Below are 18569 nucleotides of genomic sequence, written 5' to 3'. Positions count from 1 at the left end.
ATTGTGCTGTAGGTTTGCTATGTTTCTAATATTTATTAGGAGCCTTGATTCTGTTCAGATTACTACTGAGTAATAACAGTGCTGGTTTCTCTCTTATGTAATGAATTCTGACTGGTACATTTATGTATATTTGAGAGTACTGTATAATTTTCTGAAATCCTCTTTAAGTCTTGCACAGTTCTGCAAATTCATTAAGAGTCTGGGTTCTTGACTTGCTTTAAAGTGGTCACTATAAATTAAAACCTCTTTTACAAAGTATACTTATTAAGGTTAGAGTTGCTCTTATCTGCTTGACAGTTTTCTCTCTCTCTCTCTCTCTCCTTTGTAAGTTGTGTTTGGTACTCTTTTACCCTACAATAAATATTCACCCATTTCTTCATTTGCAATGTGATGAAACTCTTTTCTGAGCACATCATTCTCCGCAGCCACCACCATCTATAATGAGATACTACCACCAAGGGCATCCTTGGACTTGTCCTGCCCCACACCCACCCTTTCTCAGTTTTCTGTAGGGATTGCTCTCTACCCTTGTCTATCTATCCCTCGCCACCAGTCTCTTTCAGGACACTTACCTCTATGAGCAGGACAAGTGTTATACCTGCCTTTATACTTCCTCCCTCGCCACCAGCCTGCTCTCCAAACGGTCCTTCCAGGTGTGGCGTGATGTAGATTTGAGGAACTGCTTTAACAAGCTCCGTCACTTCATCTGCCACAAAAGGCCGAATTTCCAGTGGCCAGCAATTTCAGTTTGAATTCCCTTTCCCATTCCAATTGTCAGTCCATTCCTCCACTGCCACAATTAGGCCACAGCCAGGTTGGAGAAGAAGCACACATAAAATGCTGGAGGAACTCAGCAGACCAGGCAGCATCTATGGAGAGGAATAAACAGTCGATGTTTCAGGCCGAGACCCTTCTTCAGGCCTGGAAAGGAAGGGGAGAAATCAGAATAAGAAGGTGATGGGAGGGGAGGAAGAAGTACAAGATGGCAGGTGTTAGATGAAACCAAGAAAGGGTCCGGGGTGAAATAAAGAACTGGGAAGTTGATAGGTGAAAGAGATAAAGGGATGGAGAAGGGTACAGAAGATCATGGAAGAACAGAAAGGGGGAGGAGCACTAAAGAGTGGTGATGGATAGTTAAGGTGAGAGAGGGAAATGGTAAAGATGGTGGGGGCTATTACTGGAATTCAAGAAATTGATGTTCAATGCCATCTCCAACCTGAGTGTAGCCTCTTCGCAGGAGTAGAGGAGGCAAGGGACTGACATGTCAAAATGGGAATGGGTGGCCACCGGGAGATCCCACTTTGTGTGGAGGATGGAGGGTAGGTGCTCAGTCAAGTGGTCAGTCAGTCTACATTGAGTCTCACCAATATACAGGAGGCCACAATGGGAGCACCAGATATAGTACATGACCCCAATGTCTGACTCGCAGTTGAAGTGTCACCTCACCTGGAAAGTCTGTTTGTGGCACTGAGTGGTAACCTCCTCTACTGCCACAATGAGGCCACACTCAGGTTGGAGGAACACCTTATATTCCATTTGGGTAGCCTCCAATATGATGGCATGAACATCGATTTCTTAAACTTTCAGTAATGTCTCCCATCCCCACCCACCTTCACCATTCCCCATTCCTGTTTCCCTCTATCACCTTATCTCCTTACCTGCCCATCACCTCCCTCTGGTGTTCCTCCCCTTCCCTTTCGTCCATGGTATTCTGTCCTCTTCTATCAGATTTCCTCTTCTGCAACCCCTTATCTCTTTCACCAATCAACTTCCCAGCTCTTTAATTCACCCCATCTCCAGCCACCTTGTACTTTTTCCTCCCCTTCCCCTCCCTCCTTAGTCTGACGTCTCTTTGTTTTCAGTTCTGATTAAAGGTCTCAGCCCAAAATGTCAACTGTATACTCTTATCCATAGATGCTGCCTGGCCTGCAGAGTTCCTCCAGTATTTTGCTTTAGATCTCCAGCATCTGCAGATTTTCTCATGTTTGTGATACTGTGGCGACCCACTTTCTGCGCAGGCGAACCGGCTCACAAATAGCCAGCGCACGGGGGGAGACTTTGGTAATACACCTCTGATGTCATTTCCGCCCGGAGAGGGAGGGCGCTAGGGATTAAATGCCAGCGCCGCGAAGTTTGAATAAACTAGTCTCGAAACGACTTACCGACTGCGTGTTGTTATTTCAGCGCTGTGTGTAGCACATCGCTACATTGGTGACCCCGACGGTCCAAACGGGATTTGGACCAAAGATGACCGACTCTTCATCTGTTCACGCAGTTTCGGTAAAACTGCTAACTTTCTGGATGGTGCGACCACGCGTGTGGTTTAGCCAAGCAGAAGCCCAGTTTCAGATTCAGCAGATATACTCTGATTCCACGCATTACTACCACGTGGTGAGCGCCCTTGACCAGGAGATGGCTGCCCAGGTTGCGGATTTCATATAGTCGCCCAGGAAGAAGGCAAATATGAAGCATTTAAAGCGCTGCTCATTGGGACCTTTGGCCTCTCACGGCGTGAGCGAGGTGCCTGCCTGCTTCACCTGGACGGTTTGGGAGACAGGCTGCCATCAGCATTGATGAACGAGAGGCTGATCCTGGCTAACGGACACAAGCCCTGCCTCATGTTTGAGCAGGCATTGCTAGAGCAGCTGCCCGAGGACATACATCTGCTGCGGGCCGACACAGATTTCAGCGACCCCTGGAAGGTGGCGGCCCAGGCATACGTGCTGTGGAAAGCCAAGAGGGAGAGTGTGGTGTCCGTCGGTCAGATTACCAGTCCATGTGCCCAACAGCAGACCAGACCAGGCCCAGCAGGGGGGCGCACACAACACAGAGGCAGGAGTGAGGAAGACAGTGAACAGTGGTGTTTCTACTACCAACGTTGGGGCACAGAAGCCTGCCGTTGTCGCCCGCCCTGCAAGGGCCAGGGCCAGCAGCCGCTAATGACTATAGTGGCTGGCCACCAGGACAGCCTCTTGTATGTCTGGGACAAACAGTTGGGACGCCGCTTCTTGGTCGACTCCGGAACGGAAATCAGCGTCTTGCCCCCGACGGGAAGCCAGGACCCACCCTGAGGGCTGCAAACGGCAGCACGATACGGACTTACGGCACCTGCACAGTGCAGCTGCAGTTCGGCGCCAGCCGGTTCACGTGAGACTTCACACCGGCCGCGGTGGCCCAACCACTTCTCGGGGCGGACTTCTTGCGAACTCACAGCCTACTGGTCGACTTGCAAGGGAAAAGACTGGTGCATTCCGAGACTTTCCAGACGTTCTCCCTGGGTGAAGCCAAGTTGCTGGCCCCACACCTGGACTCCATCACGCTGTCGGACAACGAATTCACCAGAATCCTGGCAGACTTTCCATCAATTCTGGCACCGCAGTTCGCAGCAGCCATGCCCAGACATGGGGTTCAGCACCACATCCCAACCCAGGGACCACCCCTCCGCCTGGCAAAGGAGGAGTTCAAGAGGATAGAGGAATTGGGGATCATACGGAGGTCTGACAGCCCATGGGCTTCCCCCCTGCACATGGTGCCCAAAGCAGCCGGGGGTTGGAGACCATGCGGCGACTACCGCAGACTGAACGAGGCTACAACTCCAGACCGCTACCCCATGCTGCACATACAGGACTTTGCAACAAACCTGCACAGGGCAAGAATATTTTCCAAAATAGACCTCGTCCAGGGATAGCATCAAATCCCGGTGCACCCTGAAGACATCCCCAAAACAGCACTCAGCACCCCGTTCGGCCAGTTCGAGTTCCTCTGAATGCCATTCAACCTGAAGAATGCTGCACAGATGTTCCAGCGGCTAACGGATGCGGTGGGACGCGACCTGGACTTTGCGTTCATCTATTTGGACGACATCCTTATAGCCAGCAGTAGTGGTCAGGAGCATCTGTCCCACCTCCGCCAGCTCTACTCCCGCCTGAGTGATTTTGGCCTTAAGATCTACCCAGCCAAATGCCAGTTTGGTCTCGATACCATCGACTTCCTGGGCCACAGGATTACCAAAGATGGGGCAACACCTGTGCCCGCCAAGGTAGACGCGATCTGCCACTTTGCCCGGCCCAACACGGTCAAAGGCCTGCAGGAGTTCGTTGGTATGGTGAACTTCTACCTCCGTTTCCTCCCCTCAGCAACCTGTATCATGTACCCTTTGTACACCCTGATGTCGGGTAAAGGCAAGGACATTTCTTGGGTCGAGGAGGCCGCGGCCGCTTTCGTTAAAGCCAAGGAAGCCTTGGCAGATGCCGCGATGCTGGTGCACCCCAGAATGGACGTTCCCACCGCACTCACGGTGGACGCATCCGACACAGCAGTCGGTGAGGTGCTGGACCAGCTCATCGAGGGGTGCTGGCAACCCCTGGCGTTCTTCAGCAAGCACCTACGATCACCCGAACTCAAGCACAGTGCCTTCGAACAGGAACTGTTGGCACTGTATCTGGCAATCCAGCATTTCAGGTACTTCTTAGAAGGCAGGCCGTTCACTGCGTGCACAGACCACAAACCGTTGACCTTCGTGTTCATGAAGGTGTCCGATCCCTGGTCGGCTCGCCAGCAGCGACATCTGTCCTACATCTCAGAGTACAGGACGGACATCCAGCATGTCTCGGGAAAGGACAACGTCGTGGCGGACGCACTCTCCAGACCAGCTATCCAGGCCCTGTCCCTGGGGGTGGACTATGCAGCACTGGCGGAGGCGCAGCAGGCAGATGACGAGATGTCCAGCTACAGGACCGCAGTCTCGGGTTTGCAGCTGCAGGACTTTCTCGTAGGCCCAAGTGATAGGACCCTCCTGTGCGACGTGGCTACCGGCCAACCTCGCCCCATCATCCTGGCAGCCTGGAGGCATCGAGTTTTCAACTCCATACACGGTTTGGCACACCCATCTATCAGGACAACCGTCTGGCTGGTCTCCAGCAAGTTTGCGTGGCATGGACTTCGCAAGCAGGTCAGTGAATGGGCCAGAACGTGCGCGCAGTGCCAAACAGTCAAGGTGCAGCGGCACACTAAAGCCCCGCCGCAGCAGTTCGAACCCACCCACCGGAGGTTCGACCACATTCATGTGGATATCGTGGGCCCCCTACCAGTGTCCTGAGGAGCGCGGTTCCTCCTAACTATGGTAGACCGGTTCACGGGGTGGCCAGAGACGGTCCTGCTCACCGACACATCTGCTGATTCCTGCGCCCGTGCACTGATTGCAACCTGGGTAGCATGCTTCGGGGTACCGGCCCACATTACCTCCGACAGAGGTGCCCAGTTCACCGCCAGCCTGTTGGGAATGCAGCTACACCACACTACTGCCTACCACCCACAGTCAAACTGACTAGTGGAACATTTCCACCGTCACTTGAAGTCGGCTCTCATGGCCCGCCTGAGAGGACCTATCTGGGTGGAGAAGCTTCCCTGGGTCCTGCTTGGAATTCGCACAGTGCCCAAAGGGGATCTGCATGCCTCGTCAGCTGAGTTGGTGTACAGCACACCCTTGGCCATCCTATGAGAGTTCATACCAGCCCCAAGGGGGCAAGAGGAAGAACCCGCAGCAGTCCTGGACAGACTACGCGAGAGGCTCGGCAACCTGGCCCCCATACCCACTTCACAGCACAGACGGACCCTGACCCATGAACCCAAAGACCTGTAGGACTGTAAGTTTGTGTTTGTATGAAGGGGCGGACACCAGGCACCGCTACAGCGGCCGTACGAGGGACCGTTCAAGGTGATCAACAACAACGGGTCCATGTATGTTCTGGACATTCGGGGGAAAGAGAAAGTTTTCACGGTGGACCGACTCAAACCAGCCCATGTGGACTTGGCACAGCCGGTCGAGTTTCAGGGAGCATGGCGCAGAGGCAGACCTCCCAAACAGGCTGATCCAGACTGTGGACATTGGGGGCAGGCGCTCGGGATTAAATGCCAGCGCCACGAAGTTTGAATAAACTAGTCTCGAAACGACTTACCGACTGCGTGTCATCTCTAGCTCTGTATGCAGTACTTCACTACAATACCTCATTCCATCTGTGTAGCCTCCAACCTACATAGGCAAGAACATCAATTTCTCTAGTTTCTGGTAATTTCTCCTGCAAATCTCCTCTGTTTTTCAATTCCCCATTCTGATTCCCCTCTCACCCCTGTGCCTCTCCTAACACATCCATCACATCCCTCTGGATTCCCTCCTCATTCTCTTTCATCCATTTTCCTTCAGCCTTTCACCTCTTCCACTTCTCCCCACACCTTTTTATTTCATCCCCCTTCACCTATCCACCCACCTTGCCCCTCACCTGATGTCTCCGATCACCTGTGAGCTTTTGTACTCCTTCCTCTCCTTTCTTATTCCGGGTTCGTCTCCCTTCCTTTCCAGCCCTGATAGAGACCAAAATGTTGACTGTTTATTTTCCTCCATAGATGCTGCCTGACTTGCTGAGTTCTTCCCGCATTTTGTGTGTGTGTTGCTCAAGATTTCCAGCATCTGCAGAATCTCTTTTTCTTTTTATTTTCTGAAACATATCTATGTTAATTCAAACTCTGATTCTAACTTTCCAGTAGGTGAATGCCTAAATGAAGGTTCAAGAAAAAGTACTTTAGTTCACAAACATACCTAGCAAAATCACTCAACATTAATTTGTTTGATTTTATTTAATTGTTCTCTTTTGTCAAATCATTTGATGACAAAGAAATCCTCATAATTTAAACCAGAGGTTCCCAGTCTGGGATCTGTGAACCCCTTGGTAAATGATATGGGACTATGGCAGAAAACAGATTGGGAACACTTGTTCTAAACAAACAGTTTGAAAATATAGAGTTTCTGTTTCTAATATTTATTTTTTCATATCTGTTACTTTCAAACCTTTACTCTATCGTACTACAGGCAAGCAGAATCTGTGAATGCTAGAAACCCAAAATAAAACAGGACAAGCTAGAAAATCTCCACAAGTCAGGCAGCATCCATGGGGAGAACGGGTGGAGGACCCTTGCAATGTTATGCCAATGATGCAAAACAATAGTTCTGTTTCTTTCTTCACATGCTCTCTGACATACTGATTGTTTCTAGAACTTTCTATTTTTGTTACAGCTGTACTTTTGTGACCTTGTCCAGTAGGTTTACATTAATTGACAGAGTGACCAAATGTACAAAAGACTGCTACTGGATTCTGACTATAACAAATCCACTTCAAAATGGATACTGGTCTACATGGTCCTTGTAACCTTAGCTGTGTTGATTGAGGGTGGGCCAGGGAGAAATGATGTGGCTCAGGGGCTGTATGCTGTGTACCCTCTGCATTAACCCAAACCTGAGTGTGCACTCACTTGTAGACATTAAAGGATTTGATGGCAAATTCTTGAAAGTGAACAGAAGTTATCCATGACTTATGGTCAGAACTTACTTCTTGATCAGAAACATTATCTGTAATTGTCATCTCTCCTTTGAATTCGTTTCTTTGATCACAGTTTTAAGATTTTGGAGCTGGATTTATTGCGTACCATTGTTGTGCTGTTGCTTGGACTTGTTAGACAGTGTGCATTGTGAGCGATTGAATTGAGAGTTTCCATTGTTGTTGCAAGACCCTGTTGGAGATTGGTAACATAGAACATTGCAAATCTGGTTCACTGGCGAGACCAAAAGCAGGGCAGTTACGATGCCTTGGTTGTGATGAAGACTGGGCTTTGGCCGTGGTGTTGCCTGTGGCAGATGTCTAGGACTGGAGACTCTGAGGCAGTGTGGATCTGCTCTGGGTTGGGGGCTGGCCCCTCCTGTCATTACTGCTCTCCAGTATTTGCTCAGTGCTGCCCTCTAGTGTTTTGTGGAAGAAAAAACTGGACCGGGATACCTTACCATGCCATGTCAATCATGCCATGCAAGGGCTTGGGCTATATTACTTCTTTACTTCGTGACTGTATATTTTTCGGAAATCATAACCATATGTTTCTGTTTTCTGCTATGTGCTGTGTGCACCTTGTGTAATGCATTGTGCACCTTGGCCCCAGAGGAATATTGTTTTGTTTGGCTGTATTCAAATATGGTTTAATAATAATTGAACTTCAAAGTGTCAACCATTTGAGGTAGAGGTGAAGTTTTTTGTAATCTTTCTGAAGCCTACAGATTTTTGGAACTCTCTTCCTCAAAGTATATGCAAGCAGACTGTTGGAATATTTTTCAGGTCAAGGGAAGTAGACACTTGATAAGCAAGGGAGTCTGAGGTTACCACAGATAGACAGGAATGTGGAGTTCGATTTGCAGTTAGATCTGCTATAATCTTATTAAATGATGCAGCAAGCTCTCAGGGCTAAGTGACCTACCTCTGCCACTAATTGGTATAATGCTTTCGGAGCCTGCTATGTACATGCTGTATCAACTGTCCTGTGTCCCTCATTGGAGCAATGATAACAACTCATACTCCATTGGTCGTAAAGTTCTGGTGTCATGAAATACACTGTATACAGGGTTTCCCTGGGTTGTAAATGGCACGACTTACATAAATTTGATGTTACCCAAGTTCACACATTCTTCAAACCAGTAATAAAATATTTCATGCTATTTATTAATTACTAGATGTGGCATAAATATTCTAACTATGAGTAGTGTTAGAATGATTATTCATTGAAATAAAAGAAACATAGCAGGTGTTTATAGAACTACTGTTCTCTCTAAGCTGCGGGGGTGTGTGGCCATGCAGAAATTGGAATGCTCCCATGCATGGGATCTTTGTTGCCACATAGCTGGAATTTTATTTTATATAATATTAATACAGTTTTTAAATAGCACTAAAATAATTTTAAATTTATATATAATTGTGTAATACCATTATTAATTATGCATTAATGAATATAATCCATAACTGTTCTAATAGGAAACAGACCATAACCATTACTTTGAAACATTTTAGAGCTTCAATGTATTTCATTGTCAGTGTTTCAAATTACAATACTGTTGCAAATTGTAACAGTAATCACAGAATGGAAGTTAGTAGTTCATTGTTAATAAATCACAGATCCCTAGAATGCTGCCACTGTTTAATGTGTCGTGCAGTTTACAGGCCTTGTAAAAAATTTTCTGCTCAGAGGAATGGTTGGTCTGCATGGTTTTGAAAGATAAATTGCAAGAACATTGTATAGAGTAATTAAACAAAGGTTAAAATATAGAAAACAGATGCTTCTGACTTGGAGAGAAATTGGCTTATGGACAGCTTTCAGAGTTATGTAGAGAACATTTACATAACACAGGGTTACTTGTATCGGTAGCCCTTTCTTTATTTCTTTATCTTTATTAATGTGGTAGTTCAAGCACTCAGTGGTAAGAGAAAGAATTAAAATCTTAGGGAGTCATCACAAACATGGACTTCCAATAGATGGAAAGCATTACAAATACCACCAACAGAAAGCTTGTAAGCAAGCTATCGAATTTAAATACTAATCTATCTAGGAAAGGTTGTTTTCTCTGTAGGGACAAGATTGCAGATAAGCAACCACAAAATCTTTCCAGTAGTGTTAATATGTTTGGACTGGAATGCTAAAAATAAAAATGAATCAGGAGTAGCAGGTATATATTCCAATGGGAGTAATCCTGTGGCGGCTACCTACCTCCACTTAAAAGCTATTCTAAGGTTAAATCTCACTGCTAAATTACAAAAAACTTTGAAGTCTTGGTTTGCAGTTTTCAGAAAGAAGTGGGGATAGAATTCCTGTGAGTGTTTTGATCATAGTATGTGTTCATGTCCAAACTTTATGCCAGTTAATATTTCTTTTTGTATAGGAAAAATATTTTAAGATGTAAATGTAGTGAAAGATAAAGCTACTGCTTGGAAGCATACAAGTTCACACCAGATTTCTGTTGATGAAAACCATAAATTAGTTTTACAACGTGGAAAATTGAAGATGTGCCGTATACAGAGTTTTACTGCTGATTTCATGACTAAAAATTACAAAAGTGGTGAGAATAGTATCACTTAAATGTGATGACTTCATGTTTACTATTAATAAACCAACTAACTCTAAACTCTAATTTCCTCTGTAGTAATTAGATTGTTGATTCAGTGTTACAAGTTGTAGGGTGGTGGTGTGTTGGAAATTGTTTGAGTTACAAACTAGAAGCTGGGTGGATAGACCAGAGGGTTCTTTTGGCATAAAGGCTACAGATTTTTTTTTTGTAGGGCCCCAGATCATCAGAAGTACCACCCAAATATAACCATATAACAATTACAGCACGGAAAGAGGCCATCTCGGCCCTTCTAGTCCGTGCCGAACGCTTACTCTCACCTAGTCCCACTGGCCCGCACTCAGCCCATAACCCTCCATTCCTCTCCTGTCTATATGCCTATCCAATTTTACTTTAAATGACAATACCGAACCTGCCTCTACCACTTCTACTGGAAGCTCGTTCCACACAGCTACCACTCTCTGATTAAAGAAATTCCTCCTCGTGTTACCCTTAAACTTTTGCCCCCTAACTCTCAACTCATGTCCTCTTGTTTGAACCTCCCCAAATTCACAATGGCTTTTCCATTGTCAATGGAATTGATTGAAACATATACTGTGCAGAACTCTCTCTCTCTCTCTCCCTCTCCCTCCCTCACACCCCCCCCCCCCCCCCCACCAGGAGAACTGATAGGATGGGTGGTCGGAAACTATCTCATCTGGCTAGGGACACTCAGGTAGAGACCTTATCTAAAAATTACATGCAGGCTTTTCCAGAATTAAATTAGAAAACAAATGCAAAATGTGGTAGTGGTTCACATTCACTTGTGCAAGTAAGTGACAGTTGACGCAAAAGATCTTGTCAGTTTTAACCAACAGGTAAGAGATGGGGATACTGCGTTAGCTCTGAGATAAACAATGGTCACATTGAGTGGTGGAACAAGTACAAACAGCTATCTGATTTATTCCTAATCCTATGTTTCTCTGTATCGGCTCTAGAACTACAACTAAAGCCATTCCATATGTAATGCAGGCACAGGTCAGAAGCAAGCAGACAAAATACTAGAAAATTAAAACAACTTAAGGGAAAATATTGAATGAACAAATCAGATGTGATCTTGCAAGATAATACCTTTGCTTAGTAATGTCCCTCAACTTGAATTGCTACTCTGTCCTTTGACTGTTGCTCTCACTAGCTGTATATCTACAGCAGTTTAAATTTCTACTTCAGACTTTCAGAATTTATAAAATTTGTTTCACCCTGATAAATTCAGGATATTTTTAATTATTGAGATTCCTTGTGATTAAATTAACCATCGTTTCACATAAGTCCTAATTTCCCTAAACATATGGGGAAGAGAAGTGATTCACAAACAAAACACAGAAAAATGGAATTATTTCAACAGGATGCAATATCAAAGATATCTGATTCTTCAAAAAAGATCTGTCTGGTGTCCTCTATAACTGACTTCAAAGAGTAAATAACCCAGAAGAAAATCTTTGTGGGAAACTTATAATTTCTTAGAATGCTTTATTGTCAGTGAACATATCAAGGTGAAATTACCAAGAAAAGCTGCTTTTGAAATTCACAACCAAGTATATTGTTGACTTTCAAGACATACAGTAGCATCTCTGTGAGAATTTGTACAATATCCTTGTTTAGTAAGATTGAGGTTCAAGGTCAGATAACAGAGAATTTTGTCCAGAATTTGATCAATTTGGGTGGATTTGTTGCAGATCAGATTAATTTTAAGATATTATATAGCTTGGAGGCACAATAACTCAAACTTATGTCACTGGTTTAATCTGTCTCAATCTGCTCGTAGCTTTGAATCAATTTAAATCGATTATACTAACAGTACTGAAGGCTTCACAACAGCAGTTTTCCATAATTCTACTTCAATTAGCCTTGTTTCATAAATGCATTCAGGAATATATGATAATATAGGAGGATGCACATGAAAGTGACCCAAGATATTTGTCTGAGTGAAGAGCTTTTACACACCACTTGGCTTTCTAGCATACTAAGTATCAGGACGATTGCCTTAAAGAAACTGAATCAAGATTATGATACTTCTTTATTCATAAAGAGAACATTTTGAATTCCTTGAAAGTGTTATCACAGGTAGATAGGGGTCGTAAAGAAAGCTTTTAGCGCATTGGCCTTCATATATCAAAGTACTGAGTACAGGAATTGGGATGTTATGTTGAAGTTGTATAAGAAGTTGGTAAAGTCAGATTTGGAGGATTGTATGCAGTTCTGGTCATTTAGTAATAGGAAAGATATCAATAAGATTCAAAGAGACTTGAGACACAAAGAGTGCTGAGAAAATTTTACAAGGATATTGCTGGGACTTGAGGACCTGAATTACTGGGAAATGTTGGAAAACATTAAGACTTTGTTCCCTTGATCATAGGAGAATTGGGAAGATTTGATAGAGGTAGACAAGATTATGTGGGGTATATATATATAGAGAGAAAGAGACAGAGAGAGAGAGAGAAAGAGAAAAAAAAACATACTTTGATCCTGATTATAGGATGATCCACTGAGGTTGGGTAAGGTTGGGTTCTTTTGGAAGAGGACAGCGAGGCTTGAGAGGAAGTGCGGCGGCAGCCATTTTCAAATTGTCCAATTGCTTCTCAGATCGGAGTTCTGAGAGGCGGGACTGCACAGGCGCGTGAAGGAGGCCCGGGAAGGAGGGAAGATATATAAAGAATGCCGCCTTAAGAAGCGGGCAGCGGAGTGAGCCGGGCGCAGAGTGTAGGGCTTGGGGTCAGAGGGCTTAGGCGGAAGAGGGCACAGTAGGCTTATCTTTTAGTTTTTGTATTTTCAGTTATTTGGGAGGTATGAGTGTGAGGGCAGCTTGTTGTTCTCGGTGTCGGATGTGGGAGATCCTGGAGTCTCCGAGCCTCCCGGACGTCCACATCTGCGCCAGGTGCGCCGAACTGCAGCTCCTGAGGGACCGAGTTAGGGAACTGGAGCTGCAGCTCGATGACCTTCGCCTGGTCAGGGAGAGTGAGGAGGTGATAGAGAGGAGTTACAGGCAGGTGGTCACTCCGGGACCACAGGAAGCAGATAGGTGGGTTACAGTCAGGAAGGGGAAGAGGCAGGTACTAGAGAGTACCCCAGTGGCTGTACCCCTTGACAATAAGTACTCATGTTTGAGTACTGTTGGGGGGGACAGCCTACCTGGTGGAAGTGACAGTGGCCGAGCCTCCGGCACAGAGGACGGCCCGGTAGCTCAGAAGGGTAGGGATAGAAGAAAGAGGTCCATAGTAATAGGGGACTCAATAGTCAGGGGCTCAGACAGGCGTTTCTGTGGAGGTGACCGGGAGTCCCGGATGGTAATTTTCCTCCCTGGTGCCAGGGTTCGGGACGTTTCTGATCACGTCCAAGATATCCTGAAGTGGGAGGGTGAAGAGCCAGAGGTCGTGGTACATGTAGGTACCAATGACATAGGAAGGAAAGGGGAAGTGGTCCTGAAACGAGAGTATAGGGAGTTAGGAAGGCAGTTAAGAAGAAGGACCGCAAAGGTAGTACTCTCGGGATTACTGCCTGTGCCACGCGACAGTGAGAGTAGGAATAGAATTAGGTGGAGGATGAATGCGTGGCTGTGGGATTGGAGCAGGGGGCAGGGATTCAAGTTTCTGGATCATTGAGTCCTCTTCTGGGGCAGGAGTGACCTGTTCAAGAAGGACAGGTTACACTTGAATCGTGGGGGGACCAATATCCTAGCGGGGAGGTTTGCTAGGGCTACAGGGCGGACTTTAAACTAGTAAGATGGGGGGGCGGGAGACTATTTGAGGAGACAATGGGAGAGGAGGTTAGTTCACCAGTGGAGCAAGTAAATAGACAGTGTGTGAGGGAGGAAAGGCAGGTGATGGAGAAGGGATGCGCTCAGCCCGAAGATGTAGGGGAGAAGAAAGAAAAGGATAATAAATTTGAATGCATTGTTAGGGATGGAAAGAGAGGAGGAGATGGAGAGAATCTTAAATGTATCTATTTTAATGCTAGGAGCATTGTAAGAAAGGTGGATGAGCTTAAAGCGTGGATTGATACCTGGAATTATGATGTTGTAGCTATTAGTGAAACATGGTTGCAGGAAGCGTGTGATTGGCAACTAAATATTCCTGGATTTAGTTGCTTCAGGTGTGATAGAGTAGGAGGGGCCAGAGGAGGAGGTGTTGCATTGCTTGTCCGAGAAAATCTTATGGCGGTGCTTTGGAAGGATAGATTAGAGAGCTCCTCTAGGGAGGCTATTTGGGTGGAATTGAGGAATGGGAAAGGTGTAGTAACACTGATAGGAGTGTATTATAGGCCACCTAATGGGGAGCGTGAGTTGGAAGAGCAAATGTGTAAGGAGATAGCAGATATTTGTAGTAAACACAAGGTGGTGATTGTGGGAGATTTTAATTTTCCACACATAGACTGGGAAGCTCATTCTGTAAAAGGGCTGGATGGTTTAGAGTTTGTGAAATGTGTGCAGGGTAGTTTTTTGCAACAATACATAGAAGTACCGACTAGAGATGGGGCAGTGTTGGATCTCCTGTTAGGGAATGCGATAGGTCAGCTGATAGATGTATGTGTTGGGGAGCACTTCGGGTCCAGTGATCACAATAGCATTAGCTTCAATATAATTATGGAGAAGGACAGGACTGGACCTAGAGTTGAGATTTTTGATTGGAGAAAGGCTAACTTTGAGGGGATGAGAAGGGATTTAGAGAGAGTGGATTGGGTCAAGTTGTTTTATGGGAAGGATGTAATAGAGAAATGGAGGTCATTTAAGGGTGAAATTATGAGGGTACAGAATCTTTATGTTCCTGTTAGGGTGAAAGGAAAGAAAGGTTTGAGAGCACCATGGTTTTCAAGGGATATTAGAAATTTGGTTCAGAAAAAGAGGGATGTCTACAATAGATATAGGCAGCATGGAGTAAAGGAATTGCTCGAGGAATATAAAGAATGTAAAAGGATCTTAAGAAAGAGATTAGAAAAGCTAAAAGAAGATACGAGGTTGGTTTGGCAAATAAGGTGAAAGTAAATCCGAAAGGTTTCTACAGTTATATTAAAAGCAAGAGGATAGTGAGGGATAAAATTGGCCCCTTAGAGAATCAGAGTGGTCAGCTATGTGTGGAACCGAAGGAGATGGGAGAGATTTTAAATGATTTCTTCTCTTCGGTATTCACTAAGGAGAAGGATATTGAATTGTCTAAGGTGTGGGAAACAAGTAAGGAAGTTATGGAACCTATGACAATTAAAGAGGTGGAGGTACTGGCGCTTTTAAGAAATTTAAAAGTGGATAAATCTCCGGGTCCTGACAGGATATTCCCCAGGACCTTGAGGGAAGTTTGTGTAGAAATAGCAGGAGCTCTGACCGAGATCTTTAATATGTCATTAGAAACGGGAATTGTGCCGGAGGATTGGCGTATTGCTCATGTGGTTCCATTGTTTAAAAAGGGTTCTAGAAGGAAGCCTAGCAATTATAGACCTATCAGTTTGACATCAGTGGTGGGTAAATTAATGGAAAGTATTCTTAGAGATAGTATTTATAATTATCTGGATAGACGGGATCTGATTAGAAGTAGCCAGCATGGATTTGTGCGTGGAAGGTCATGTTTGACAAACCTTATTGAATTTTTTGAAGAAGTTACGAGGAATGTTGACGAGGGTAAGGCAGTGGATGTAGTCTATATGGACTTCAGCAAAGCCTTTGACAAAGTTCCACATGGAAGGTTAGTTAAGAAGGTTCAGTCGTTAGGTATTAATGCTGGAGTAATAAAATGGATTCAACAGTGGCTAGATGGGAGATGCCAGAGAGTAGTGGTGGATAATTGTTTATCGGGATGGAGGCCGGTGACTAGCGGGGTGCCTCAGGGATCTGTTTTGGGCCCAATGTTGTTTGTAATATACATAAATGATCTGGATGATGGGGTGGTAAATTGGATTAGTAAGTATGCCGATGATACTAAGGTAGGAGGTGTTGTGGATAATGAGGTGGATTTTCAAAGCTTGCAGGGAGATTTATGCCGGTTAGAAGAATGGGCTGAACGTTGGCAGATGGAGTTTAATGCTGAGAAGTGTGAGGTTCTACATTTTGGCAGGAATAATCCAAATAGAACATACAGAGTAAATGGTAGGGCATTGAGAAATGCAGAGGAACAGAGAGATCTAGGAATAACTGTGCATAGTTCCCTGAAAGTGGAGTCTCATGTAGATAGGGTGGTGAAGAGGGCTTTTGGAACGCTGGCCTTTATAAATCAAAGCATTGAGTACAGAAGTTGGGATGTAATGCTAAAGTTGTACAAGGCATTGGTAAGGCCAAATTTGGAATATTGTGTGCAGTTCTGGTCACCGAATTATAGGAAAGATATCAATAAATTAGAGAGAGTGCAGAGACGATTTACTAGGATGTTACCTGGGTTTCAGCAATTAAGTTACAGAGAAAGGTTGAACAAGTTAGGTCTCTATTCATTGGAGCGTAGAAGGCTGAGGGGGGATTTGATCGAGGTATTTAAAATTTTGAGAGGGATAGATAGAGTTGACGTGAACAGGCTGTTTCCATTGAGAGTAGGGGAGATTCAAACTAGAGGACATGATTTGAGAGTTAGGGGGCAGAAGTTTAAGGGAAACACGAGGGGGTATTTCCTTACTCAAAGAGTGATAGCTGTGTGGAATGAGCTTCCTGTAGAAGTAGTAGAGGCCAGTTCAGTTGTGTCATTTAAGGTAAAATTGGATAGGTATATGGACAGGAAAGGAGTGGACGGTTATAGGCTGAATGCGGGTAGGTGGGACTAGGTGAGATTAAGGGTTCGGCATGGACTAGGAGGGCCAAGATGGCCTGTTTCCGTGCTGTGATTGTTATTATTATTAAGATCATGACTCAAGGTCATGGATTAAGGGTGGAAGGTGAACTATTTAAGGGAGAACATCTTCACTCAGGGTGGTTATAGCGCTTGATGAACTGCTTGCAGAAGTGGTAAATGCAGGTTTGATTTCAACATTTAGGTGAAATTTGGATAAATACATGAATGGAAGGAGTGTAAAGGGTTGCAGTCCAGGTGGGGATTGATGTATTATAGTTTGGCACTGACTAAATGGGATGAAATGTTCTGTGTGTGTGTGTGTGTGTGGTATTCACGTGCAGTAGGTTAATTCTTAATAACAGGTCTGAACGGCTAGTAATCTGAAGTTCTGTATCAAACTTTGCCCTTTCTGCAACACAAGCAAACTGATGTATCTATTTAAAATAACTGCAAAGAATGTTTGATTATCTTAAATAGATAAAAAATTGCATTTGACAGCAAAACTCCAGGTTGGAAAAAATTAGTGCTTAAAATCAGCTGTTAACTTCTTTTCCCAGATATCGGTAGCAACAACACTTAAAGCTGAGTTAAATGTTGGTTTTCCTTTTACACAGCATTCAAATCTTCTTTGTTGGTATGTTGTAGGGCTTTAATTCAGGGATCCTTCGAGAAGAAGACGCTAAACATGTAATCCAATTGTGGAATAGGTTGTTACCTCTGTATCTGTGCGTGTTTTTATTGTGATTCAGTTGGACAGCAGTGTCAAGTGGCCTGCTGCTTTTTAAACAATGATTCAGAATAACTTTTTTTAACATGTATATCAAACCATACAGTGGAATGCATCAGTTCTGTTAACCAACACAATGCTCAGGACAGCCTGCCAGTGTTGCTACACATTTTGATGCCAACATAGCATGTGCACAATCTTCAACAGAATAACAACAGCAAAACAAGCCCCTATCCTTCCTCTCACCCACTCATACACAGAGAACCCAGGACAGGCATCCCGAGCTTCCAGCCTCCATTGGACTAGCACATATTGGGCCTCTAGCTTCCCCAGTGGTCTTAAACCTTGGGCTTTGCCCATCGGGTCTTGATTTCTGATCGATCATATTTCAATCTTTGGTATAGACCCCAGTCCCAACTCCAGCCCTTGAACTCTGCGCTTACTAATGATGGGACCGCAAACTCCAAACTTGGGATTCTGAACTCGTGGACCCACGGACCTAAGGTGTCACTGGCCCTTGTGCTTCCTGCCTGCATGGATACCTCCTGTGGAAGACTGGCTGACCTGGGGGAGGGATAGGGGGCCACTAACCCTCATTCTCTCTGGTCTTCAGCATCAGTTTAAAATTCAATAAATATATAGTGCATTATCTTGTAAGTAAACATTATACATTGGATAACATCTATTCCAAAAACATTGCAATACTTAGCCTACAGCTAAAATGATGAACTTGGTGATCTCAGCCCACTACAGCACTGCAGGGTCAACACAACCAGTCAAATGTCAAGCACTATGACCATGTGGATATTGATTGATCGCTGTGTGGATGAGAACTGAAAGATGTTAATGAAGAAAGTATCTTTTCATGTATAGGATGCACACCCTTGAAGCCAGGAGCATTGTGTAACTCCTGTGTGTATTTGTGTTGCTTGAAGTCAGAGCAGCATAATAATTAAAACTGGAGAGTGGGCAATTACTCAAATTAGTACACTGGTCAGCAACAAAATTTCCCATTGTGATGTGCAAGTGTTGGGCAGGTTGATAACGGAAGGTCTAGGAATGGGGTGTGGTGGTGAGTGGTGAGAGCACAGGGTAGGTGCCATTGCAAATTAATGTTGGGAAGACATGGCTG

At 44.9% G+C, this 18569-nt stretch overlaps 1 protein-coding gene across 1 annotated transcript in view; it reads left to right on the top strand.

Moving 5' to 3' along the window:
• Positions 1 to 18569, top strand: part of ndst3 (N-deacetylase/N-sulfotransferase (heparan glucosaminyl) 3) — a 595362-nt gene that overhangs the window by 92660 nt on the left and 484133 nt on the right. The gene's annotated exons all lie outside the window — the stretch shown is intronic.

The sequence above is a fragment of the Hypanus sabinus genome, chromosome 14 (assembly GCF_030144855.1).
Source record: "Hypanus sabinus isolate sHypSab1 chromosome 14, sHypSab1.hap1, whole genome shotgun sequence".
Lineage (NCBI taxonomy): Eukaryota > Metazoa > Chordata > Chondrichthyes > Myliobatiformes > Dasyatidae > Hypanus > Hypanus sabinus.
The sequence above is the reverse complement of the archived record's forward strand: the minus strand, read 5'-3'. Positions and strand labels throughout refer to the sequence as shown.